We start from the raw sequence: 26303 nt of genomic DNA on the forward strand, positions 1-26303 counted from the left end.
TAACTCATAATTAACTAGTTCTTCTTGTTCATCAACATTGAATTTGATCAGAGATCAACCATAGCTTTTAACACTTAATTCGTTTAGTTTTAGGATTTTCCAACAATACAGAATCGTTTAGAACTTGTTTAAAATAATTAAAACAAGAACAATTAAGAAAAAAAAATTGAAACAGAAAGAAAAAGAAAAAAAAATAACGCGATGAAGAACTCAACTCCCATTTTCGAATTCAAAGTTGTTTTACATTATACTTACAACATGAAAAGTGTTTTAAATCGCCAATGGAAACTTTTTGATTCCTCAATTTCTACCGAAACAACAACATGAACTCGAATTTCATGAAAAATGACCGTTTGACTTTTTGGTTTGAAATTTTGATTTCTAAAATTCCTACACGATACTAACAATTGGGATTTGAATCTTTCCAAGAAGTTGAAATGAGAGATTTATAGTAGAACTGCATTAACAAAATTTGAAATTGATTACGATTTCGTTTGATTTGAAAAATAGAGTAAGAACAGGGCAGCTTACTGGGTTTCTTAATTTTTTTCGTTTTAATTCGCCAAATAAAAGAGGTTAGATGTATTTGTGGTTGTGGATTGATAATGTAGGTCGATGGTATCATTTAATACTGGATTTGATCAAGCTTTATTGCAAAAAGTCGACAGCAGGTACTAATTAAGAACATAAGAACGAATATAAAAATAAAAATGAGAAAGAAACTTTTAACTGAATTTGGAGTGATTCATATGTTTGGATTCATTTTGTAATCAGTTTAAAGACAGGAGACAAAAAACGTAAACATGATTGATAGCTACACCCAACTGAAATTGATTCTTTTCCTTAATTTATCTTATATATAATTAATATTAATTATAACAATTCTATTAATAATAGATAATAATAAAAATAATAAAAATGATAATATTATTAATATTATTATTAATAATAATCATAATACTAATTATAATGTTAATATTATTAATGGTAATAATACTATAACAATATATATGTATATATCAAGTTCATATTTATGGATTATATATTTAAGATAGTAATATTGATAATAATGTTGAAATAGTACTAATAATAAGAAAATTAATGATAATAATGATAAATTGTATTTGTTTTTATAATAATGATAATGATAACTATGATAATAATAATAATAATTATAAAAGTAATAAGGATAATAATAATCTTAATAATAACTAAGATCATAATTTTTACTAGTAATAATGTTACTAATAATGATAACAATAATATTAGTAAATATATTAACAAATCAACTGTATCAAATTTCATATATTTATATATATTTTTATATCAAAAATGATAGTACAAATATTAATGTTACTGTTATTAGTTATAATGAAAGTGATAATAACATTATTAATATAACATTTATATTTTTAACTTGTAATTACATTTGATATTATACTTTACGAAATCATACTACTAATATTTAATATTTATATATTACAATATAGATACTAATTATAATATTAACAATCCATTTAGTATTGTTGATAATATTGCTCAATAATAATACTGATATTGTTAATAGTATTAATATAATAATAATATTCAACTTGTAATTTAGGTTTAATATATTACCATTTATTATATAATATTTACCGATTATATAGTGTATTGAATCATTAATATTTATTAATTATATATATATATGTATATGTATATTACAATATTACATATGTATAGATTTCATATATATATATATATATATATATATATATATATATATATATATATATATATATATATATATATATATATATATATATATATATATATATATATATATATATATATAATTACATATTTATTTATACATCTATGTCCGTGAATCGTCGAGAATAGTCAGAGGTTAAATAGTTCAAAATTTTGGAGACACAGTTTAATAGACTTGACTTATCGTGTCGAAATCATATAAAGATTAAGTTTAAATTTGGTCGAAAATTCTCAGATCGTCACACTAGTGTAGATTTTCATAAACCCATTAGGAAACCCTCAAAGATAAGCGACAACCACTTGCAAGATATTCATTTAAATATTCAAATGAAGATATTATAAACCCCACATTCACTATCACGTTCTCTGTGATGAGACGGTCAATATCTCATGGGTATAATCTCATGAAGAATATGACCTTCCAACAAGTATCTTTTGATTACCATAGCATGCGAGTAATAATGTCATACCTAAATAATAATCAATCATCGTCAATTCGAAATCTAGGGTTTAATACATCACCTGAAGTTTTTCCATTTTCTCGCGAGCTGTGGCTTGAGCTAAACCTACCCTAATCCCATCTAAAAACTACTATAGCAATTAAAAGAACCCCATCATACTCTAGTGGATAGTATCCACATTTATTGCCAGTTAAGGCTAAAGTATACATATATTTCCATCACCATATTGAAAAGCACGTGATCCCTCACACACTCCATATGATCAAAGGTAGCATTGATATGTTTATCATTAAGTTACTAATGGTCAAACATCTCGTGATTTGTTGTACCTAAACAATAAGTTGCGACCTTTAAATCGTTAACCATTTTTCTGAAAAATCTTACGATTTCATCTCGGTGTTACAAGCATGTTAGATGTATCATTAAATGATCATATAACAATAGGAAAGTGACACCGTGTCCTTACATCGCCCTTACTCATTGGGAAAATTCATACCATCCCGATAATAATCACAGATTTAGCGAGAACTTGATAGACTGATAAACATCATATAGTCGAAAGTCACTGCATTAGCGTGTCTTCATACCTGTCTATGTGAACATTGAATTATTCATGCTCAAGATATTATGAAATCTTTGTGAAAGACGGACTCCATCCATGAGTATGTAATAAGGGCACTTACAACAGCTTTTCGACTCCAATGTTAGTCCTGATCTGTTGGAATTTCAAAGTCAACAGGGGATTAACTTCATGTTCTCATACTCCACCTTTCATATCTCACTTGACAGCAATGGCTTCGCACATAAACATTTTAAATTCCAAGAACTTATAATAGTCATTAACCACACTTAAATTTAATAGCTTTCATTTCCTCGTAAAATTGTTGCTTAAATATCACCCGAAATTTTCAAAAATCATTCACTTGATCTTCGTCAATCTTTTTCCAACTCGTAACCTCCAAAATATGAAAATCCTATCATTCTTGCAAATTTTATAAATCGTATATAATAAAGTAATAAAATTTACCCTTATTTATTTTGACTAGTACATATAAAATTATACTCTCACTTGATCAAATCAATTCTTTTATTCAAAAGATATTTTACTTAAAATAGTACATGTTGTACATAACTCTAGTTTTACTAAGAACTTCATTCCTTTTTAAATTGTCACCTTAAATGACTCGAACTTATATAAAATTTTCATTGCTTGTTTATATAAAAATTTTCATATTATTCTACACCACGTAGTAATCACAATTCCTCTTGCCCTTCGAAACTTACCATTGAGTTCATCATTCAAAACTCTATGTTCTCAGTAACTTTTCCCTTGTAAGGTTGACCGTTGAGAAGATTTTACTTCTAATATGTCACGGCTAAACCACAGCAACCTCGTAAAATGTCAATTCTATGATTTAATATCTTTTTGGCGCAAGAAAGCATTTTTCAGATATTTCCTCACCCGGTGTAAACTATTCTTTGTAGCCAATGATTCATATTTCTTTTCATCAGCACTTAAACTCATAAGTGAATGATAGATCGACTCGCCATAGGTTCGAGAACGTCTTTCTCATCAAGAGATCACACCTCTCATGCGGTTTCCTATCAGGAATATAATTTATGATCCTCGCTATCCTCTCTAAAGGAGTTACCTTAAACGATTATGGTGTTTATGTGTTTACACCAAACATTTCTTCCTCACTAGTTACAACTAGATGTTATCCTCATCAAGTTTCGACCTCTGTTTCAACATATAGCTATAGATACATTCTGCAAATGTGCTTTCAAAAACTCTTTCCAAGGATAAGATCGCATGTATTATACTCTTTCGTTAATCATTCATACCATTCTAAGGGCGTCTTAGTAATTATGGCTTGCTTTGCATATAAGCCTGATTAGTGATTCTCAGATGGAATCTCGTTTCGTCTATTCACATTAGATATTTCTTGAAAACCAAAAGTATCATGTCTATGGTTACCTTCCGGAATTTGAAGTTGGTACCATCTCTAACAAACACAAGTCATGCATCAAACTACATGGCTGTGATCTCCAAGTACTTCTCTCTCATTGTCTGCCCTAATGGCGACATAAACACTCAAGGTTTCAAATAAATTTAGTAATGTTCATTGCACATTTCAGGTGTTCAGCTTACTAAGATGCTTGTACGACTAAAATATCACAATCCCTTTAAGGAAACCAAGTCAGATGACACTCATGTTATCCCTTTAAATTACCTCCGCATTGATAATAAAATGCACTTCATAGAAGAACCTGTAGAAGTTATGGATCGTGAGATCAAACGCTTGAAACAGCACAACAGTTCTTATTGTCAAAATCCGTTGGAATTCACGTAGAGGCCCCGAGTATACCTGGGAACGTGAAGACCAAATGAGACGAAAATATCCCCATCTTTTCTTGACTGCTGATGCATCCGAGAAGTCCATCTGAAACTTTGGGACGAAGTTTAAATTAACGGGGAGGTACTATAACGACCCTCAATTTTCCATTTCTGTTTATACTGTTCAACTATTAGGACTTTGTGCTCATAAGCTTTATTTAACAAAATATTGATTAAATAATAATTTTTGATCTATATTTTCCTGTTAATATAACTTTATGTCTTTTGGTGTTTTTATATTTATAAAGGTATATGTAATATTAAGTGCGATAATATATAACCTTTAAAAACTAATATAAACTAATAGGAACCAAATTAAGAATTTATAAAAGTTAGGGACTAATAATTAAATAAAATGTATTTAAATAAATGTAACTTTAATAATAATAATCATAATAACTTTAATAAAAAAATATAAAATATATAAATAAGTACATAACTATCGAAAAAAATAATATAATACATGTATAATTATTGTAACAAATCGGCTAGGCTATAAAAAATGTAAACTTGATCATTAAGTTAAGTAATCCACAATCCTAGTTAAATACAAGTCCTTGATCACCAAGAATCCTAATCTTGATCCAACACTTGATCAACTATTTAAACCCTCATGTTTTTCCTAAATTGCACCACAATATTTTTCCTTGTTGCTGAATTTAGTCGACAGTCTTCTCCAGCTTTCCCTCTCCTTATTAATCGACTAAATAACCCCCAAAAACCCCCACCCTCCTGTAGCCCTTTGCAGTCACCATCCATCACCATTAAATCAGCCTGCATTCGATCACCTGCTACAGCCCTTTAAACCACCTTCAATCTCCGCTTGTTCCTGCTTCTGTTCAGCTCCTATTTTCGTCTACAAACAGCCCTTTTTAATCGCTAATCCTGCTACTTCCTGCTACTTTTTTTGAAGCCCAACAGGCTGCTAATTGCAGCTATCAATTGACCACCAGTAGCTCTTGTTTTCCTTCTGTTATTCTCCATCAAAGTAGTTCCAAGAGTGCTGCTGTTTGCTGTTCTGTCGAGCAAAGAAAACCCAAGAAAAACCATCCGTTTTGGGTCGAAATTTCTGCTGTGTTCTTACTATTTCTGTGAACCAAAACAGTCCAAGCAACCCCTTGTTTGATCGTGAATTGCATCTGGTTTTTCTGTTTCCTGTTTGCACCACATTCATCATCAATCTTAGTCTTAATCTCCAATTAAAGTAGCCTTAAACTCTAGCTTCATGTTACTATTTACTTTTAGTATTGTGTTTATGATTAATAAGTTTAAGGTTATTAAATCATGATTATGTTTATAAATAAAAGTGAATTAGTTTATGAATGTGATTAATAAGGTTAAAGATTTGTTAAATTTAAAAGATTATGAATAAGTTAGATGATTAAAGAATAAGTTAAAAGTATGATAAAAGATGTATGATTATGATTAGGTTAATAAGTTACTAGGTCATGAATAATTATTAAGATTATGATTATTAGTAATAAGATTATGTGTGTCAAATTAAAAGTATTAGATTAAGTTATGAACTAGTAATAAAATTAAGTATGAATATAAGTTGATCATGATTGTTGTTATAAAGTTAATTAAAATAGATAAAAATTTATAAATATGGTGAACATGATTATAATAAAAGATTATGATTTTATGTGATGAGTAACGTTATTAGGTTATGATTATGAATAAAAGTTATGATTTTATGAGCATAAGTTTGATTAATAGGTAATAATGATAATGATATACATGCATGCATGCATGCATACCTATGTATGTACATGTATACATTGAAGATATAAGTATGTGTGCATATGTAAATATATACATACGTATATATGTATGTGTATATATGTATGTATGTATATGTACGTGTATATGTATGTATGAGTGTGTATTGTGTAAATTATATAAGGTTAGAAAAACATGAAAAGTAAAGTAGTTATATGTATATATATGTACCACCTTTACATTAATGTATATATAACACTTACATATAATATATACATATATATCATATAGTTAAACACATATATGTATAATAATAATAAAGAATATATATGTATGTATCATATAGGTGTATATTTATATATGTAACACATATATATGATAAGATTAAATAATGGTTGATTAATTAGATAATAATTGAAACAACCCAACCCGTATTCCAAACGATAATTTTTATTTTTTTTAAATATTACACATTTACACGCCAATAAAATATGTAAACCATTCCAAAAGTTCCATTTAAAACGTACCACAATTTAAATGTTTACAAGGCACGAAGGCCATTAATTAAGTTTAATACAAGTTCGGCCCACTACAAATGATAGTTTATAATCCAAACGACACTTCGAGCATGATTTGGGACTAAACTACCCAAAACGTTAGGCCAACTTCCAAAAGCTCCAACGAAACATCATCAAAGGACACCTAGTGCCCAACAACCCCTTTTCCCCTATCCGCACCTGCATCTAAAAAGATAAACAACGAGAGGGTAAGCAAAGCTTAGTAAATGCAATAATTATACCCATATATATATAATATACCTACTTGCAATCACTTACACCTATACCGCATACACGCTAGCAATACAATTAGCATACCATCACAGGTACAAAGCTAATAATCTCCAACAAACCGCTACTAGCGTAATCAATAACATATAATCGACATAATATAATATGCTACAAAACAATATACAACCGTGGTCAACCATTCTCGCGTCATGGTGCTACCGGCTCTTTGGTTCACACCATACGCATTTGTCATGATGCTACTGGCTCTTTGGTTCACATCACAACTAGAGTCATACTCACACTAGAGTGCTACCGGCTCTTTGGTTCACACTCTAACAATGCTAAGGTGCTACCGGCTCTTTGGTTCACACCCTAACAAATCATGTTATAGTGCTACCGGCTCTTTGGTTCACACTACAACACGTGTACTATGACGCTACCGGCTCTTTGGTTCACGTCCTAGCATGATCACACATACTATGGCACTACCGGCTCTTTGGTTCATACCATAGCATACAAATAAATACATTACATACATATGCATAACTCACCTTAAAGATTTGGTGATGATTTAACCCTCCACAAGCTTCAAAGTAAAGTACCTAATACAATAAGTACACATTCATTACACAACTAGTGGAATTAACCACAATACTCACTCTTGAGCATTTAATGACCCAATTTGCATTAAATGGCTCAACTACACCAAAACCGCCCATTAATGGCAAAGACTCATCTTAAATCACTAAAGCAAGTGATTTAAAGTCTACTAACCTTAACTAACACAAATTAGAGTATTTCATACCCATGTCACCCAATTAGGTCAACCATTACCCATTTGACCCATTTTAGCACTTAGACTCATAATTTATGTCACACTTAACCCATTTACAAGTCTTTCAACATTAAACAAGTGCGTTAGTGACTAACAACACCATTTAACACTTACAACCTCAATTCATAAGACCAAACCCTAGGTTACAGCTATTAGGGTTTCCTTTCATCCATATTACCCAAATTCGCCCATTTAACTCCCAAATGGGTCTCACAAGACTCAAATGACCAAACCCTAGCCATAATTTAACTAAAACTCAAAACATGGAGTTAAGACTTACCAATACTATCAAGTCGTAGCTAAGAACGAGGAGACAAATTTTCCTATTTGCTCCAAAGATCGAATCACAAGTGTTCACCTTCGAATCTCACTTTTAATCCAAATGGGTTTTATGTTTTGGAAGAGAAAATGGAAAGAAAATGAAAAAGGAAATGAATTAAATGAGATAAGTGGTTAAGGTTAATGCTCCAATCAGATCCATACGAGAAAAGACAAAAATACCCTTGGACCACCCCTTTTTAAATGGGAGAAACGGATCAGATCTGCAGCTTTGTCGCGTCGCGACCTCATTTGTCGCGGCGCGGCAATACACTGAATTTTCGACGTATGTTAATTTACTCCTGACTTTGATTTGCTTTGTTTGTCGCGGCGCGGCCAAGATCTCCGCGGCGCGGCAATGGCTTGTAACTGGCCATTTCGACTATTTTAAATCAACAATGATTTATTCGACTTGTACACCTCGTTCACGCTTCCTACACACGTTTAAACTTCGTCTTTAAGTCTCATATGACTTAACACCATCAAAACCCATGCATATACTTATACATGCATACATTCTCAAACTTATACATATGAATATATCTCGTATACATCGAGTTAACACTTTATATAGTTTACTCACATAAACAAGCGAAATATGAACGTTCGAACGATTAAATAAGTACCTTAAGACACGTATGAAGAAAACGGGATGTTACAACTCTCCCCCACTTGAATCAGAGCGCGTCTTCGTGATCCAAGCCGCATGACAAGCCGAAAGATACACCAATACAAACTCTTCGGGTTCCCATGTAAACTCAGAACCTTTACTACGACTCCATTGAACTTTAAAAGTTCTCACCTCATTATGTCTCAACCTCTTTACTTTTTCATCGAGTATATCAATCGGCTTCTCAACATACTCTAACTTGTCGTTTAGCTCAATCTCGTCTAATGGTACCCATGAAGAATCATCCGCAAGACACTTACGGAGACGGGAAACATGAAATGTATTATGGATCCCCGCAAGCTCTTCGGGTAATTCCAAACGATACGCAACTTCACCAATACGAGCTAAAATCTTAAACGGACCAATAAACCGAGGAGCTAACTTTCCTCGTTTTCGAAACCGAATAATACCCTTCCATGGCGAAACCTTAAGCATCACCATGTCACCTTCTTGAAATTCAATCATTCATCTACGCTTGTCGGCATACGACTTTTGTCTATCTTGCGCCTTTTTCAAATGATCCCGAATCATATCAATCTTACTATTCATTTCTAAGACCAAATCGGTACTCCCGATTTCTTTTTGACCAATATCACCCCAAAAAATCAGAGTTCGGCACCTCCGCCCATAAAGCATCTCATAAGGTGGCATCCCGATACTAGTATGATAACTATTATTGTACGAGAATTCCACCAAAGGTAAGTGCTCATCCCAACTACCACCGAAATCAATAATACACGCCCGTAACATATCCTCCAAAGTTTGATTCGTACGTTCGGTTTGACCGTTCATTTGAGGATGATACGCCGTGCTCAACTTCAATTGTGTGCCCATATCTTCATGAAACTTTTCCCAAAACCGAGATGTGAAACGGGTATCTCGATTCAAAATAATAGATATAGGAACCCCGTGTCTAGACACCACTTCCTTGATGAACAACTTAGCCAAGGCCTCCGACGATATAGCTTCCCGAATGGGAAGAAACAAGGCACTCTTCGTCAATCGATCAACTATCCCCCAAATCGAATCAAATTGGGTTCTCGCCGTCTTAGGTAACTTTGTGATGAAATCCATGGTAATGTGCTCCCATTTCCACTTAGGGATTTCTAACTGTTGTAACTTACCTTACGGCTTTTGGTGTTCGGCTTTAACTTGCAAACACGTGACACATTGCTCAACATACTTAACCAGATCACGTTTCATGCCCGGCCACCAATAATCCTTTCTTAAATCGAGGTACATTTTCATCGCGCCGGGATGAATGGAATACTTTGACTTATATGCTTCATCAAGTAGCACTCGTCGATAATCCCCCATCTTAGGCACCCACACTCTTCCTTGAAAAGACAACAAACCACGCGAACCCATAGTAATGAATTCTGATTGCCCCACAATTTCTTCCGCATGCTTGTTGTGAACGTAGGCTTCAATTTGAATCACACCCAGTTTTTCAAGAAAATCCTTAGTAATAATCATACGTAACAATCCCAATCGTAATGCCGGGTGGTGACTCTTTCGACTTAACGCATCCGCGACCACATTCGCCTTGCCCGGATGATAAAGTATTTCACAATCATAATCTTTTACTACATCCATCCACCTACGTTGACGATAATTCAAATCTATTTGATCGAAAAGATGCTTCAAACTCTTATGATCCGAATAAATCATACACTTGACACCATACAAGTAATGGCGCCAAATTTTCAACGCATGCACAACCGCCGCCAACTCAAGATCATGAGTCGGATATCTCATTTCGTGTTCCTTTAATTGTCTAGAGGCATAAGCGATGACTTTACCCCTTTGCATTAGAACACACCCGAGCCCATTTAAAGAAGCATCACAATAAACCGTCATGTCTTCTACACCTTCTGCAACACTAACACCGGAGCTTGACATAACTTCTCTTTTAACAATTGAAAAGCAATTTCTTGCCCGTTCTCCCAATTAAATCTTGCGTTCTTTCTTATCAATTTCGTCAATGGAGAAGCGATCTTAGAAAAGTCTTGGATAAACTGACGATAATAACCGGCCAATCCGAGAAAACTTCGGATTTCCGTAGGCATAGTCGGTCGTCCCCAACTCTTGACCGTCTCTATCTTCCCCGGATCTACTTGAAAACCATTTTCGTTCACAATATAGCCAAGGAACTGAACTTCCCTTAGCCAAAATTCACATTTGGAGAATTTAGCATATAAATTCTCCTTCCGCAATGTCTTTAACACACTTCGCAAATGATGTTCATGTTCCTTCATACTCTTCGAATAGACAAGTATGTCGTCAATGAACACAATTACCGACTTGTCTAACATAGGTTGGCACACTCGGTTCATAAGATCCATGAATGCCACCGGTGCATTCGTAAGACCAAAAGGCATAACTACGAATTCAAAATGCCCATAACGCGTTCGAAAAGCCGTTTTCTCGATATCTTCCTCACGGACCCACATTTGGTGATAGTCGGACCGTAGGTCGATTTTAGAGAAATACGTTGCAACTTGGAGTTGATCGAACAAATCATCAATCCGAGGCAATGAGTAACGATTTTTGATCATCACTTTGTTCAACTCCCGATAATCAATGACATCCGCATACTACCATCCTTTTTCTTCACGAATAAAACCGGAGCGCCGTATGGCGAAGCACTCGGTCGAATAAAACCCTTTTCAAGTAACTCTTGGGTTTGATTTAACAATTCTTGCATTTCCGTCGGTGCTAAACGATAAGGAGTTTTAGCAATGGGGGTAGCCCCCGGAACCAACTCAATGCGAAATTCAACTTGTCTTTCCGCCGGAACACCCGGTAACTCATCCGGAAAAACGTCTTCAAATTCATTCACCACCAGAATTTCACGAATGGATGGTGGATCATCACGAGTATCAACAACATGGGCAAGAAAAGCCATGCCACCACTAACAAGGAAACGACGTGCCCGTGCAAAAGTGCATATCGGCACAAGTCTTCTCCGCTTATCGCCATGAATAATTAACTCTCCCCCACTAGGGGTCTTCACTTGAATAGATTTTTCATGGCATGCAATATCGACTCCATTATGATCGAGCCAATTCATACCAACGACGATATCAAAATCACCCAAAGTCATCGGGATGAGATCGATTTTAAAGTTTTCGGTACCAAACATAACATTACAATTTTTACACACATCAACCACTAGCACCGTCTTGCCGTCCACTATTTCAACTTCTATCGGACGACTTAACTTAGCAAATGGTTTATTAAGTTTAGGCACAAATTTTGGTGACACAAACGACAAGTTTGCACCACTATCAAAGAGTATCCTTGCCGGATTAGAATTAACCATGAAAGTACCTGAGACAACTTCGTTAGATTGCTTGGCTTCCTCATTGGTCATCAAATAATTGCGACCCCTAGCCGTACCCGCCGCCTTCTCTAGTCGCTTAATATTATCGTTGCGCAATTCGGGACACTCCGGCCTTTTGTGCCCTTCTTTGTTACAATTAAAACAAACGATTTTGTTGGAAGATGAGTTCGTACAATCAAGGGCCAAGTGCCCTTGTTGACCACAATTATAGCACGTGGGCCCAAAACTCTTAGAAGCCCTCTTTCTCACACTACCGACGCTCTCGGTCGCACTCTTGCTCTTCTTGTTCGAGTGGCTAGTAGCTTCAAATTTTCGTTTGCCAAAGGTGAAGTCACTCTTTCTTGGAGCGAGCGACTCAAAGCCCTTAGCGATATCAAATAGCTCATCAAAAGTCTTCGCCGAATACCTACTAATCCTTTCTTGATAGTTATCATTCAAGGTTCGGTAGAAATCTTCTTTCAACATATGATCGTTCTCGTCATACTCCGGGCAAAATTGGGTCTTTGATAAGAAAGTGGACTTGAGAGTGTTCAAATTCATTGACCCTTGCCTTAGAGTACGTAACTCGTCCTTAAGCTTTTAAAGATCGGCCGAAGTTCGGTACTCCTTGAAAAATTCTTCTTTAAACTCGTCCCACGTCAAACTCATACTTTGTTCTTCGCCATAAAGTCGGATTTTCGCGTCCCACCACAACTTGGCATCACCCCTCATCATGCTAATACCAAACCTCGTCTTTTTATCGAGAGGGCACTCACTCGTACTGAAAGCCCCTCCATATCGGAGATCCATCGAGCACTCTTGAGTGGGTCTCGTTAACCTTCAAAGGTGGGAGGTTGAGCATCTTTGAAGTTTTTAAAGTGGAAGTCTCGCCTTCCCGCGTTATCCTCCTTAAGAACAATCTTAACTTGTTCCTTGACTAGATTGACTACTTGTTCATCAATTGAATCCAAGAACATCTTCTTAACATCCTCTAAGAAAGCCTCATGACGCTTGCATAATGGTCTCAACCTTGGCCGTAAACTCGACATCCTCGCTCGTACCCCCTTCATTGGTCTCGGGTCCGTTTCTCGTCTTCATACTATAAAACGGAAAAGATTAAGCAACGAATGAAAAGACTTAACACATATGTATATACACCACACTACCCCATCTTGCTCAACAATCATCGTACATTGCTTGTTTGACACGATTTGAACCCATAACAATGGTAGCTAATCATTGTTACGCGAGCACGTCGCATTAACTTGCTAGTACAACGTCTATCTCGCTTGATGATTTCTAACACATCACAAAACAATTAGCACAAGGTTAGTTAACATAAACCTAAGCACTAATCAACACCCGGACCGACCCGTCTCCTACAAGTCCCACATAAAGTGCATACACAAATAAATCTAAGTCTAGACACCTATCTCAAGTCGCCTAAATCCTTTAGACCATGCTCTGATACCACTTGAAACAACCTAACCCGTATTCCATACGATAATTTTTTTTTTAAATATTACACATTTACGCGCCAATAAAATATGTAAACTATTCCACAAGTTCCATTTAAAACGTATCACAATTTAAATGTTTACAAGGCACGATGGCCATTAATTAAGTTTAATACAAGTTCGACCCACTACAAATGATAGTTTATAATCCAAACGACACTTCGAGCATGGTTTGGGACTAAACTACCCAAAACATTAGGCCAACTTCCAAAAGCTCCAACGAAACATCATCAAAGGACACCTAGTGCCCAACAACCCCTTTTTCCCTATTCGCACAAGCATCTAAAAAGATAAACAACGAGAGAGTAAGCAAAGCTTAGTGAATGCAATAATTATACCCATATATATATATATAATATACCTACTTGCAATCACTTACACCTATACCGCATACACGCTAGCAATACAATTAGCATACCATCACAAGTACAAAGCTAATAATCTCCAACAAACCGCTACTAGCATAATTAATAACATATAATCGACATAATATAATATGCTACAAAACAATATACAACCATGGTCAACCATTCTCGCGTCATGGTGCTACCGGCTCTTTGGTTCACACCATACGCATTTGTCATGATGCTACCGGCTCTTTGGTTCACATCACAACTCGAGTCATACTCACGCTAGAGTGCTATCGGCTCTGTGGTTCACACTCTAACAACGCTAAGGTGCTACCGGCTCTTTGGTTCAAACCCTAAAAAATCATGCTATAGTGCTACCGGCTCTTTGGTTCACACTACAACACGCGTACTATGACGCTACCGGCTCTTTGGTTCACGTCCTAGCACGATCGCACATACTATGGCACTACTGGCTCTTTGGTTCATACCATAGCATACAAATAAATACATTACATACATATGCATATAATCATTCCACTCACCTTAACGATTTGGTGATGATTTAAACCTCCACAAGCTTCAAAGTGAAGTACCTAATACAATAAGTACACATTCAATACACAACTAGTGGAATTAACCACAATACTCACTCTTGAGCATTTTATGACCCAATTTGCATTAAATGACTCAACTACACCAAAACCGCCCATTAATGGCTAAGACTCATCTTAAATCACTAAAGCAAGTGATTTAAAGTCTACTAACCTTAACTAACACAAATTAGAGTATTTCATACCCATGTCACCCAATTAGGTCAACCATTACCCATTTGACCCATTTTAGCACTTAGACTCATAATTTATGTCACACTTAACCCATTTACAAGTCTTTCAACATTAAACAAGTGCGTTAGTGACTAACAACACCATTTGACACATACAACCTAAATTCATAAGACCAAACCCTAGGTTATAGCTATTAGGGTTTCCTTTCATCCATATTACCCAAATTCACCCATTTAACTCCCAAATGGGTCTCACAAGACTCAAATGACCACACCCTAGCCATAATTTAACTAAAACTCAAAACATGGAGTTAAGACTTACCAATACTATCAAGTCGTAGCTAAGAACGAGGAGAACAAATTTCCTATTTGCTCCAAAGATCGAATCACAAGTCTTCACCTTTGAATCTCACTTTTAATCCAAATGGGTTTTATGTTTTGGAAGAGAAAATGGAAAGAAAAGGAAAAAGGAAATGAATTAAATGAGATAAGTGGTTGAGGTTAATGATCCAATCAGATCCAAACGCGAAAAGATGAAAATACCCTTGGACCACCCCTTTTTAAATGGGAGAAATGGATCAGATCTGCAGCTTTGTCGCGTCGCGACCTCATTTGTCGTGGCGCGGCAATACACTGGATTTTTGACGTGTGTTAATTTACTCCTGACTTTGATTTGCTTTGTTTGTCGCGGCGCGCCCAAGATCTCCGCGGCGCGGCAATGGCCTGTAACTGGCTATTTCGACTATTTTAAATCAACAATGATTTATTCAACTTGTACACCTCGTTCACGCTTCCTACACACGTTTAAACTTCGTCTTTAAGTCTCATATGACTTAACACCATCAAAACCCATGCATATACTTATACATGCATACATTCTCAAACATATACATATGAATATATCTCGTATACATCGAGTTAACACTTTATATCGTTTACTCACATAAACAAGCGAAATATAAACGTTCGAACGATTAAATAAGTACCTTAAGACACGTATGAAGAAAACGGGATGTTACAATAATACTATTATTATAACTTAAAAACCTATTTATATAGTAACACTTAATTACACTAAGTATATTATCACACACACACACACACATACACATACACACACACACACACACATATATATATATATATATATATATATATATATATATATATATATATATATATATATATATATATATATATATATATATATATATATATATATATATATATATATATATATATAAGTACCTTAAGACACGTATGAAGAAAACGGGATGTTACAATAATACTATTATTATAACTTATAAACCTATTTATATAGTAACACTTAATTACACTAAGTATATTATCACACACACACACACACATACATATATATATATATATATACATATACATATATATATATATATATATACATATATATATATATATATATATATATATATATATATATATATATATATATATATATATAAGAGTACAATAATAATTTGTTATGTGAAGGTTATAATTAAAGGTAACGTACAAAGACTACAAACATCACCGCTATTTGTGGCCTAGGGTGGTCCTTGTTGCCATTATGGGACACGCTTGTGGATCTCGAATGCCAAGACTTAGATTCTGGTCAAGAGTCCTGGGCACCCGGTAACAACTGATCATTCGAATGACTTGCATGATAGCAACGAAGTTTGGGCGAGATTGTACAACATCTTTGTAAGAAATATAACCCGAACTTACTAGAAATAGAAACTTACTATAAGTGGAAGCTTTCCATAAATAGTAGGTTTCCAAAAATAGAAACTTTTGAGAAATAGGAACTTTTCTCGAAAACCACTGTTAATATAGTTACTATATTAATGAACACACTTTGTCTTTTGACAATAACGGTCACTGTTAATATATTCATTATATTAATAAACAAACTTTATGTCTGTTAGACATTAACTAATCAAAGGTTATATCTCTAGGTTGAGATCTCCGAACACATACACCGTTCTTACATCTTGCGTGGAATTATTTACTTGCTACTAAGGTGAACTTCATAGCCCGAGTTTTTAACTATCTTTATATACTTATTTTGAACTTTTGGGGTGAGACACATGCTTGCTTTCAAACTATTTTACGCTTAGACACAAGTACTCGAAAGCTTTATTTTGATTAGTTCAAACTGTGCTATGACATGCTTTGATTCATGCTAAATTCCTCCCATGATATCGTTAATTGCTACGTATAAACGCAAACTTAGTTATTGTGAGTAGGCCTACTGAGATCGACGTCTCTAACCATTTGACCGTTGGTCTTTGGTTACATAATAATGATTAAAACGACACTGACAGTTCAAGGTGTCCCGGGGTAATTTTGTTTAGTCTCGATATCATACACCTCAGCACTACTAACGAACTGATTAAACTTTATAACTAAATCTTGTGGTCTAAAAACTATTATAAACCTATGTTGTTCACTCAACCATTTTTGGTTGACACTTTAAGCATGTTTTGTCTCAGGTGAAGATTGCTAAAGATTGTGTGCAATTTAGACTTTGCTGCTTTGGAGTCCGTATTTTATTATTCATATTATTGCATTAAAACATTTGAATTTACAGTTACATTTATAAGGATTCTTTAGTAATGACTTATACTTTCCGCTGCTTTAAATACATTGGTTTTTATCAAAAACGTCTCATTTAGAGTCGTTCTCACTTTACACTTGTGTTATGATATTTGTTAGTCACATATGACCCCCGGTCCCATTTAAGGGGTGTGACATTACCTTTCGGTAAACTACCATCCGGTTGTAAAGGAAAGCGTTGAACAAGCAACTGTTAAGGCAATGTCTAATGACATGCAGATGTTCATGGTCCAAAAATGTGTCAGATGCAATTACTATCCTTTGTAGGAGAAATAGTAAAGATCACCCTATAATTTTTTTGTTCTGGCACAAAGTCCTGTCTTCGACCATGTTATACAACCACCGTTCTTACAGTTGACACCCGATTTGGTTCAGGTGACCTAATGAATTCTGATGAATTCTCAGGATTTTACGTTCAATGGTAATGAACGCATTGAAAATAGGTTTTCAGAAGAAAAAAATCGGTTTTTATTTTTGATCAAATTATTTTCTCGTTCAAGCTCGAGTTTAGATATCATCGAATTTCATGAGTTTGAATTCTCAATCTTTAAGGTCAATCTCAAGGATTGAGTAATATCAGGCTTAAAAGCTGATTTTTAATCTTTTAAGGAGATTATCCTTTCTGGGGGTCTGATTCATTAGTCTTATCAAGATAATTTGCACGACGCTCTCCCCATTTTACGAGATAGATCCTCTCATGGTTAGGATAAGTCTGACCACTTGGCGACCCTTTTTGATGCTGAGGTCCGTGGATTTCCAGCTGATTTTCGAGAAAACTTTTCAAGGTTTTTCGTAGACTCTACAACTAGTCTGGATGACAACTTTCTGACCTAAATCAAGAAGCGTATTTCTTTTTCTGAAGACTTTACTTCATTTTAATGATGGAATTGATCCATCATGTAGATCCATCTATTCTTTCAAAAGTATTACAATAAATCAGATAAAACTAATTAGTTTAGTCTAAAGTAAAAGTACCTGCAATAATCTTGTACAAAAATATGTGATATATGTTTTAAAGAACTTGGTAAATTCTTCCCACACGTAGCTTTTATTTATTTATTTCTTTTCCTTTTTATTCTCTTCTATTCCATTTTAAATAAATTCAAGCGTTTTAGGTTGTTTCTCAATTTATGTCCTTTCTGAGGTAACAATAATTTCGGTATTAACACCTAGTTTTATCGTTCATAAATATGTATAAACATGATTTTGAGTTCATTTAGTTGAAATTTTTTCAAATTTTCACAAAATTTGGCAATTAAACCAAGTGTAAACCCGAGAGAATTTATAATCCTTCCCCACACTTGAGATCTTGCAATGCCCTCATTTGCAAGAAATCAGTAAAAATTTTAAATTCATGAGGGTGATTAGCGTAGAATAATGATTAAAAATACCGAGTTTGCAAACATATTGTTTGTTCGAATGATAAATGGTGCACATTATTTTTTCATTCCGTCATTTGTTATTTCACATTTGTTTTGCTTCTTGTCGTCAAAATTAGTAGCTTTTACTGAACTTAATGCCAGACTTTGAAAGTGCGCTGTTTTACCCTGTTTTTTACATAACATAAACTACAAACATATATATACATATTTTTGAAGTTTGGTATATCACCCCACGTTCAAAAATTTATAAAATCTAATTTTTTTTTTTGGCATACTTTAGATCAATAATATTAAAATTAATGATAACAAAATTTTTTGCCCCGTCCTTGGGTAAAGCGATTTCGGTTCTACGACCTAGTGTTTAACTCACGACGAATTTTAGATATCATTTTTTTAAACTTAATGAAGTAAAGTAAATTTTGTTTTTAAATTCACACAAAACTTAAATTTAAAAATTATTTTAATTTTATACAAAACCTACAAAACAAAAAAAATCAGAATGGGAGGAGAAAACTAGTTCTTTAGTGTCTGCTAGTGAAAAAGACCAATCGGATTCCATTCTCGGAACTATACGAGAACAGAACAACTAACTCTAGAAAGCATTTTTTTCTTAGAACATTTGAATCTCCCCACACTTAGGTAGCTGTTGTGACGATCCGAAAATTTCTGACCAAATTTAAATTTAATCCTTATATGGTTTCGACGCGATAAGCAAAGTCTGTAATGTGGAGTCTCAAAATTTATGAACTATTTTAATAAGATCATCTGACCTTTGACTATTCCTGACGATTCACGAACAATTGTGTAAATAAATTATGTAAATACATATATAGATATAGATATAAATATAAATATAAGTATATATATAATATTTTGAATTAATAAAATACCTTTAGTCAACTGGAATTAAAAATGTAAAATAATAAATAGAATAATTAAGTTACTATTAAAAAGAATAAATATATATATATATATATATATATATATATATATATATATATATATATATATATATATATATATATATATATATATATATATGTTTGCTATCAATAATTATTATATTGTAATTAAATAATTCAATAAATGTTATCATGTAACATATGATATAATTATTAAATATTACATAATTAATAAATTGTAATATTAATATGTTAAATGTAATTACAAGTTAATTATAATTATTATATTATTATTATATTCGTTATTTAGTATTATTAATATTATTAAAATACTGAAATTTGATACATTTGATTTATTATTATTATTATTAATATTATTAGTATTCTATTATTGTTAATATTTGTATTAGTATCTTAGTAATAACATTATCAATGTTATTATCAATATTACTATGAACATTATCATTAATAATTATTATTTTCAGTATTATTATTATTTATTTATTATTATTAATAAAATTATTATTAATATTATTAGTATTGTTATTAAATTATTTAATCTTTAATTATTAAATATATTGATATTATTATCATTATTATAAATTCTACATAATTGTTATTAGTATTAATACACGTATATATTTAATAATAATGATTATAATTAAATACGTATACATATACATATGCAAAATATAGTTAGGTATATAATTAAATACTTATACAGATTTATATTTTTATAAGAACAATATATACATTTATGAATACAGATAATTACGTAATTTAATAATAGGATTCAATCAGTTTCAATTTGTCAATATAACTGTGTGTTATTGATCACCAGTACAAATCAGTTATACTACAAACAAATATTGTGATCAATCAAAATCAAATTGTATCCTTTTTCTTCTCTATTTTTTGTTTTTGCCTGATAAAGAAAATAGGTACATCGAATTCAATCCTATAAAATTAATCGATGGTATGCAATTAGTTAATGAATTATCATAAAGTATCTGCCCTCAAATATCAAAGTAAAATTTTATGTAATCAGTTTCATCTATCCAATATTCCTTTACAGCTCGTTAGCCTGTTTCATACTTAAATTACAAAAACCTCGATTTCTAATGAATTTGCAAAAAGTAATAATGCAGATATGTTAGGATTGATACGTTTAAACCATCTGCAAGGTTTGAAAGTCCAAATTTCTATATTGAAGTCGAATTTCTAAGTCAAAGTTTCGTTTAAAAAAGTCAACAGGTTGTTCTTCAAGTAAATTCAAATTCCCTATTATCATTCAAGTTTAATTACTGATTTCAAAAGTTTATAGGGATGATTTAGCAACTATTTCATGTTATAATCATAACCTAATTGTGTCCAAATTTCAAAATCAGATTTTGAGTTCATAAAACAATTAACGGGTTCTGTAATTGATTTTTTTTATTTTCTTTCTTTTATCTATTTAATTGATTAAAGAACCTAATATATGTCATTTTTATATCAATTAAAAGTCTTAAACAAATTTAATGAGTCGTTGAATGTGGTATAATGTCTGTCAAATTGGGATTGAGAAGAAGGAAAAAGAAGATGAAACAGATAGGAGCTAAATGAAATACAAATGTGTTATAAAATAGAAAAATGGATTGGTTCAGTTGGTTGGGTATTTGATGGGTGATCGAGAGGTCTCAGGTTCGAGCCTTGGTCGTGGTCTTTTTTTTTTAGGGAAAGCTATTAAGGTATTTTTAAATTATTATTATTATTATTATTATTATTATTATTATTATTATTATTATTATTATTATTATTATTATTATTATTATTATTATTATTATTATTATTATTATTATTATCATTATTATTATTGATTATTGTTATTATTATGATAATTGTTATTATTTCCTAAGAACTAGAAGTATAAATATTATTATCATGCATCTAATTAATAATATTATCATTATTGTTATTACTAATATTATCATTAAGTATTATTATTATTATAGTTATTATTATTATTATTGTTAGTATTATATTTATTGTATTATTATGATTATTAGCATTAATATGATTATGAACATATTAACAACATTCATGTTACGAAATTAATAATAAAAGTGATATGAAAAAATTATGGAAAATGGTTATAATTATAGGAATACAGGTACAGTTATGAATACGATTACGAATTTAAGTTATAGAAACTGTAGTCATAAGTTTAAAAATTAAACTCGGAGCTTATGATAAATCTGACAATTATTATTATTAACACTATTATTATTATCATTATATTATTAAAGTAAATTATTATTATTTTATTTAAAACTACCATTTATACTAAAATAAACATTATTGCTACTACTATTATTACTATTATTACCATCATTATTATTATCATACTTATCATTATTAGTATTATTGCAAATAGATATTTTTACATAAAAAAATACATTACAATAATATTAATATTACATATCACTATATTTTTATTAAAATGATAGTAACTAAGCTATATATAAAATGTAACAATTAATATATAAATATATGTTGTTATCATATATAAATCCTAATATAAATTTTTATTATTAACATGATATAAAGAATGATAAGTATTAGTTATATAAAATATATAAATTAAAAATATTAAAATTATTTAAATAACATATAATATAACTAGTATATTATTAATAATAATATATATAAATTTGTTCAATTACGAATTATATGTTTTAATATATATATATGAATGATATAAGTTCGTGAATCCAAGGTCAACCCTACACATGTTCAATGCCGTCATATGTATTTTCACTACAAAATACAGTATAGTGAGTTTCATTTTCTCCCTTTTTAAATGTTTTTGCAATATATATTTTGGGACTGAGAATACATGCGTTGCTTTTATGAATGTTTGACGAAATAGACACAAGTACTTAAAACTACATTCTATGGCTGGATTATTAAACCGAATATCACCCCTTTTAGCTTGGTAACCTAAGAATTAGGAAACAGACGAGAGGTTATGTTCCTAATTAATGTGAATCCTAACGATAGATCTATTAGGCCTAACAACCCTCATTCAGGTTATGTATGGCTTTAGTACTTCGAGATTATTATTATACAGACGAGAGGTTCTGTTTGGGGATATTCTATGCATTAAAGTTAATGTCGGTTACCAGGTGTTCAATTCATATGAATGATTTTATCTTTATGCAGACGAGAGGTCCTGTTTATAAATATGAAAATCTTGTAGTCTATTAAAATTATGGAAATGATCGATTATGACAAACTAATGAACTCACCAACCTTTTGGTTGACACTTTAAAGCATGTTTATTCTTAGGTTTGAAAGAAATCTTCCGCTGTGCATTAGCTCATTTTAAAGATATTACTTGGAGTCATTCATGGCATATTTCAAAAGACGTTGCATTCAAGTCGTCGAGTTCGATAAAGATTATGATTAAACAAATGACAGATTAAGTCATTTATAGTTGAATATTATGAAATGGTATGCATGTCTGTCAACTTTCGATGTAATGAAAGTTTGTCTTTTAAAACGAATGCAATGTTTGTAAAATGTATTATATACATGTCAAATACCTCGCAATGTAACCATATGTTATTGTATTCGTCCTTATGGATTAGGACGGGTGGCTTCATGTGGTATCAGAGCGGTGGTCTTAGCGAAACAGGTCTGCATTAGTGTGTCTAACTGATAGTCATTAGGATGCATTAGTGAGTCTGGACTTCGACCTTAGTTGAGTGTCAAAAATTTTTGCTTATCATTTCTTGTCGGAAATTAAATGCTTATCATTCCTAGTCTAGACACATCTTACTGCATTGATTGCATGAACAGTGTATAGACAAAATTCATATCTTAGCGTATATGTTACTGACCTGTAAACTATGCCTGACATATTCCGTAAATTCGTCCGTAATCTACAAAATATTTTCCTCTCTCTCTCTCTCTCTCTCTCTCTATATATATATATTCTATGTAATTAGAATATCACCTGATAGCCATAAATCATTTCATATTGAAAAATCCTTTGTTCAATCGTACGAAATGGATTACGCAACGAGTTCAAGTCTCTCGGATTCCAGTATGGATTTTCACTCAAGCTCCAAAAGCAGTGTGACCGGAATGGATCAACCAATCAGCCATCATCTATTCTGGATGAATTATGGATGGGTTCGTAGTCTACTTAATCATTAGAGACAAGAAGAAGGCGATCCCTTCCATCCACCACATTGCCCTCTTGACAAAGAACCTGAAGCACTAACCGGCGAACCTGTCTGAGACACCATTTTCTCTCTCATTTCCAGAGTGTCTCGTCACGATTATATACTATCTCACATTCTAGATCTTATTCATCCACTCGTCCGAACCGACAACCACCCTGGTGTAATAGAAGAAGTCAACGAGCTTCGCGCTCGGGTAGTAGCTTTGGAGAATATGGTGCAAAGGTTACAAGCACCAGCAGCAGCACCAGCAGCAACAGTACCACCAACAGTACCATCACCACCACCAACAGCAACATCCGCATCCCATACTTTAACATCACAATCAGTACCTTGAGTATCAACGTCACACACACCATAGATACCAAGGAGTACCAACAACAACAAACGATGAAGTATTGATTCATAACTTCATCGGAGAAATATTCTACGGTGATTATGTAATCTCTAAAGTTTTAGAGATTATTTATTCAAATCATAGCCGTAAACCAAGATGAATGGATGGTTAAAAATGATACAGGGAAGAATAGAAACCCTGACAAGGATGGTGCACGAATTACAAGCTAGACTTGTTTACCAGCAGCATCAACAGTACCGTCAGCATCACTAGCACCGCCAGTACCGCCAGAGTCATCGTCAGTATTCCCAACACCAGAAACACATGTAACACTACAAACTTAATCAATTACATAACCACCAACGATATCGACAACACAATCACCAATAGGTATATCGAAATAACGAGTTATGAAATATTAGCTCATTCCCACTGAAGGATTTATATGTATATCTTATACATATAAAGTTTTAAACCATAAAAAATCTTTCCGTACAAAGCTATTATGTGTGAATCTTAACTATTCGGTTAATTCATATTACTAATATGCTATGATGTACATTCTTCGTTAGCGAGTTAATCATCGTTAACTACAATCTCTATTTTTCATTCAATGAATTCCATTTCATAATAAATCAAGTGTATTATTCAAATATATGTTTGATTTTACACTTTCATCATTGATGTACTCGAAACTTTTCAGATAACAACATTCGTACCTTGCGAAGTTCACAAGAATTCCACGAACACCAACATCATGCATCAACAAATAATGAAGTATTGATTCATAATTTCAATATCATTGAAGGAATACTTATGTAATTTCTAAAGTTTTAGAGATTACTCGTTTCTAGTTCCAACCGAAAATCAAATTAGTTTAATTTAATATTAACTCATTAAATCTGTATTACATTTAAAGGAAATATACATATATATTTTTATAAAGATTGTAATAAAAATTCTTTTGTACAAAATATTAATTGTGAAATTTTTTTTTAACGGGTAGGTAATACCCGAGAAGTATATAAAGTCACAATTAATATGTTACATTCTTCGAATCCTATTCAACAATCACCAACTATACTCACTACTTTCACAACAATATACATTCTTTTATAGAAATCAAAACAACCATTCTCATCCAAATTTGATTACGTATTCTGATTTTGACAAATCAAAAATCCAAGTCAAAGATTTAACAGAAGATATCACTCTTAGATTCTTACATCTTTCAAAGCTATACTTTGACTTCAAAACTGTGCTAAAACATCAATTCTATTCATAGAACCCAGGAAAATAATTGTATCACCTAAAATTTCAGAACATCATATATATACACTAACGATTACAATATGTATTCAAACCATCGAAATTCCTGAAGATACTTCAAATAATGAACAATCGAGATGATGATCCAACCACATGTTACCCGCAGTCTTGTACCTGAAATACCCTCGAAACCAAAGTCATAGTTTAACACGTATCCGTGTCAGACCCTTTGGCATTTATTAGCTAAAATAACTTTTCAATTCTTTTCCAAAGTAGTCAGTTTTGTCACAGCTCCAGCAAGTCAACCTCGACTTTTCAGTTGAAACAGTCTTATTATAACCTCGATATATATATATTGCCCTTTCGCCATCGTTACCGGGGAGCCGTTTATGTTCCACCACATTAGCAATAAACTTACCAACAACTTCATTGATCTTTGACTTTCTGAAAAATCATTATAATTATCGAAACCCCATCATTTACTCATCCACATCTTGTAACAAGAATTGTCATGCCAATTACTGGGATTCAGCAATCAGCATTTTGAAATCTCGCAGCATGTCTACGCCAACAATTATATGTGTACATATAACGTCTATCTCCTAGACTTATATACTGTGAATGTGAAGTTTC

This window comes from Rutidosis leptorrhynchoides, chromosome 6 (genome assembly GCF_046630445.1).
Source record: "Rutidosis leptorrhynchoides isolate AG116_Rl617_1_P2 chromosome 6, CSIRO_AGI_Rlap_v1, whole genome shotgun sequence".
In the NCBI taxonomy this organism is placed as follows: domain Eukaryota; kingdom Viridiplantae; phylum Streptophyta; class Magnoliopsida; order Asterales; family Asteraceae; genus Rutidosis; species Rutidosis leptorrhynchoides.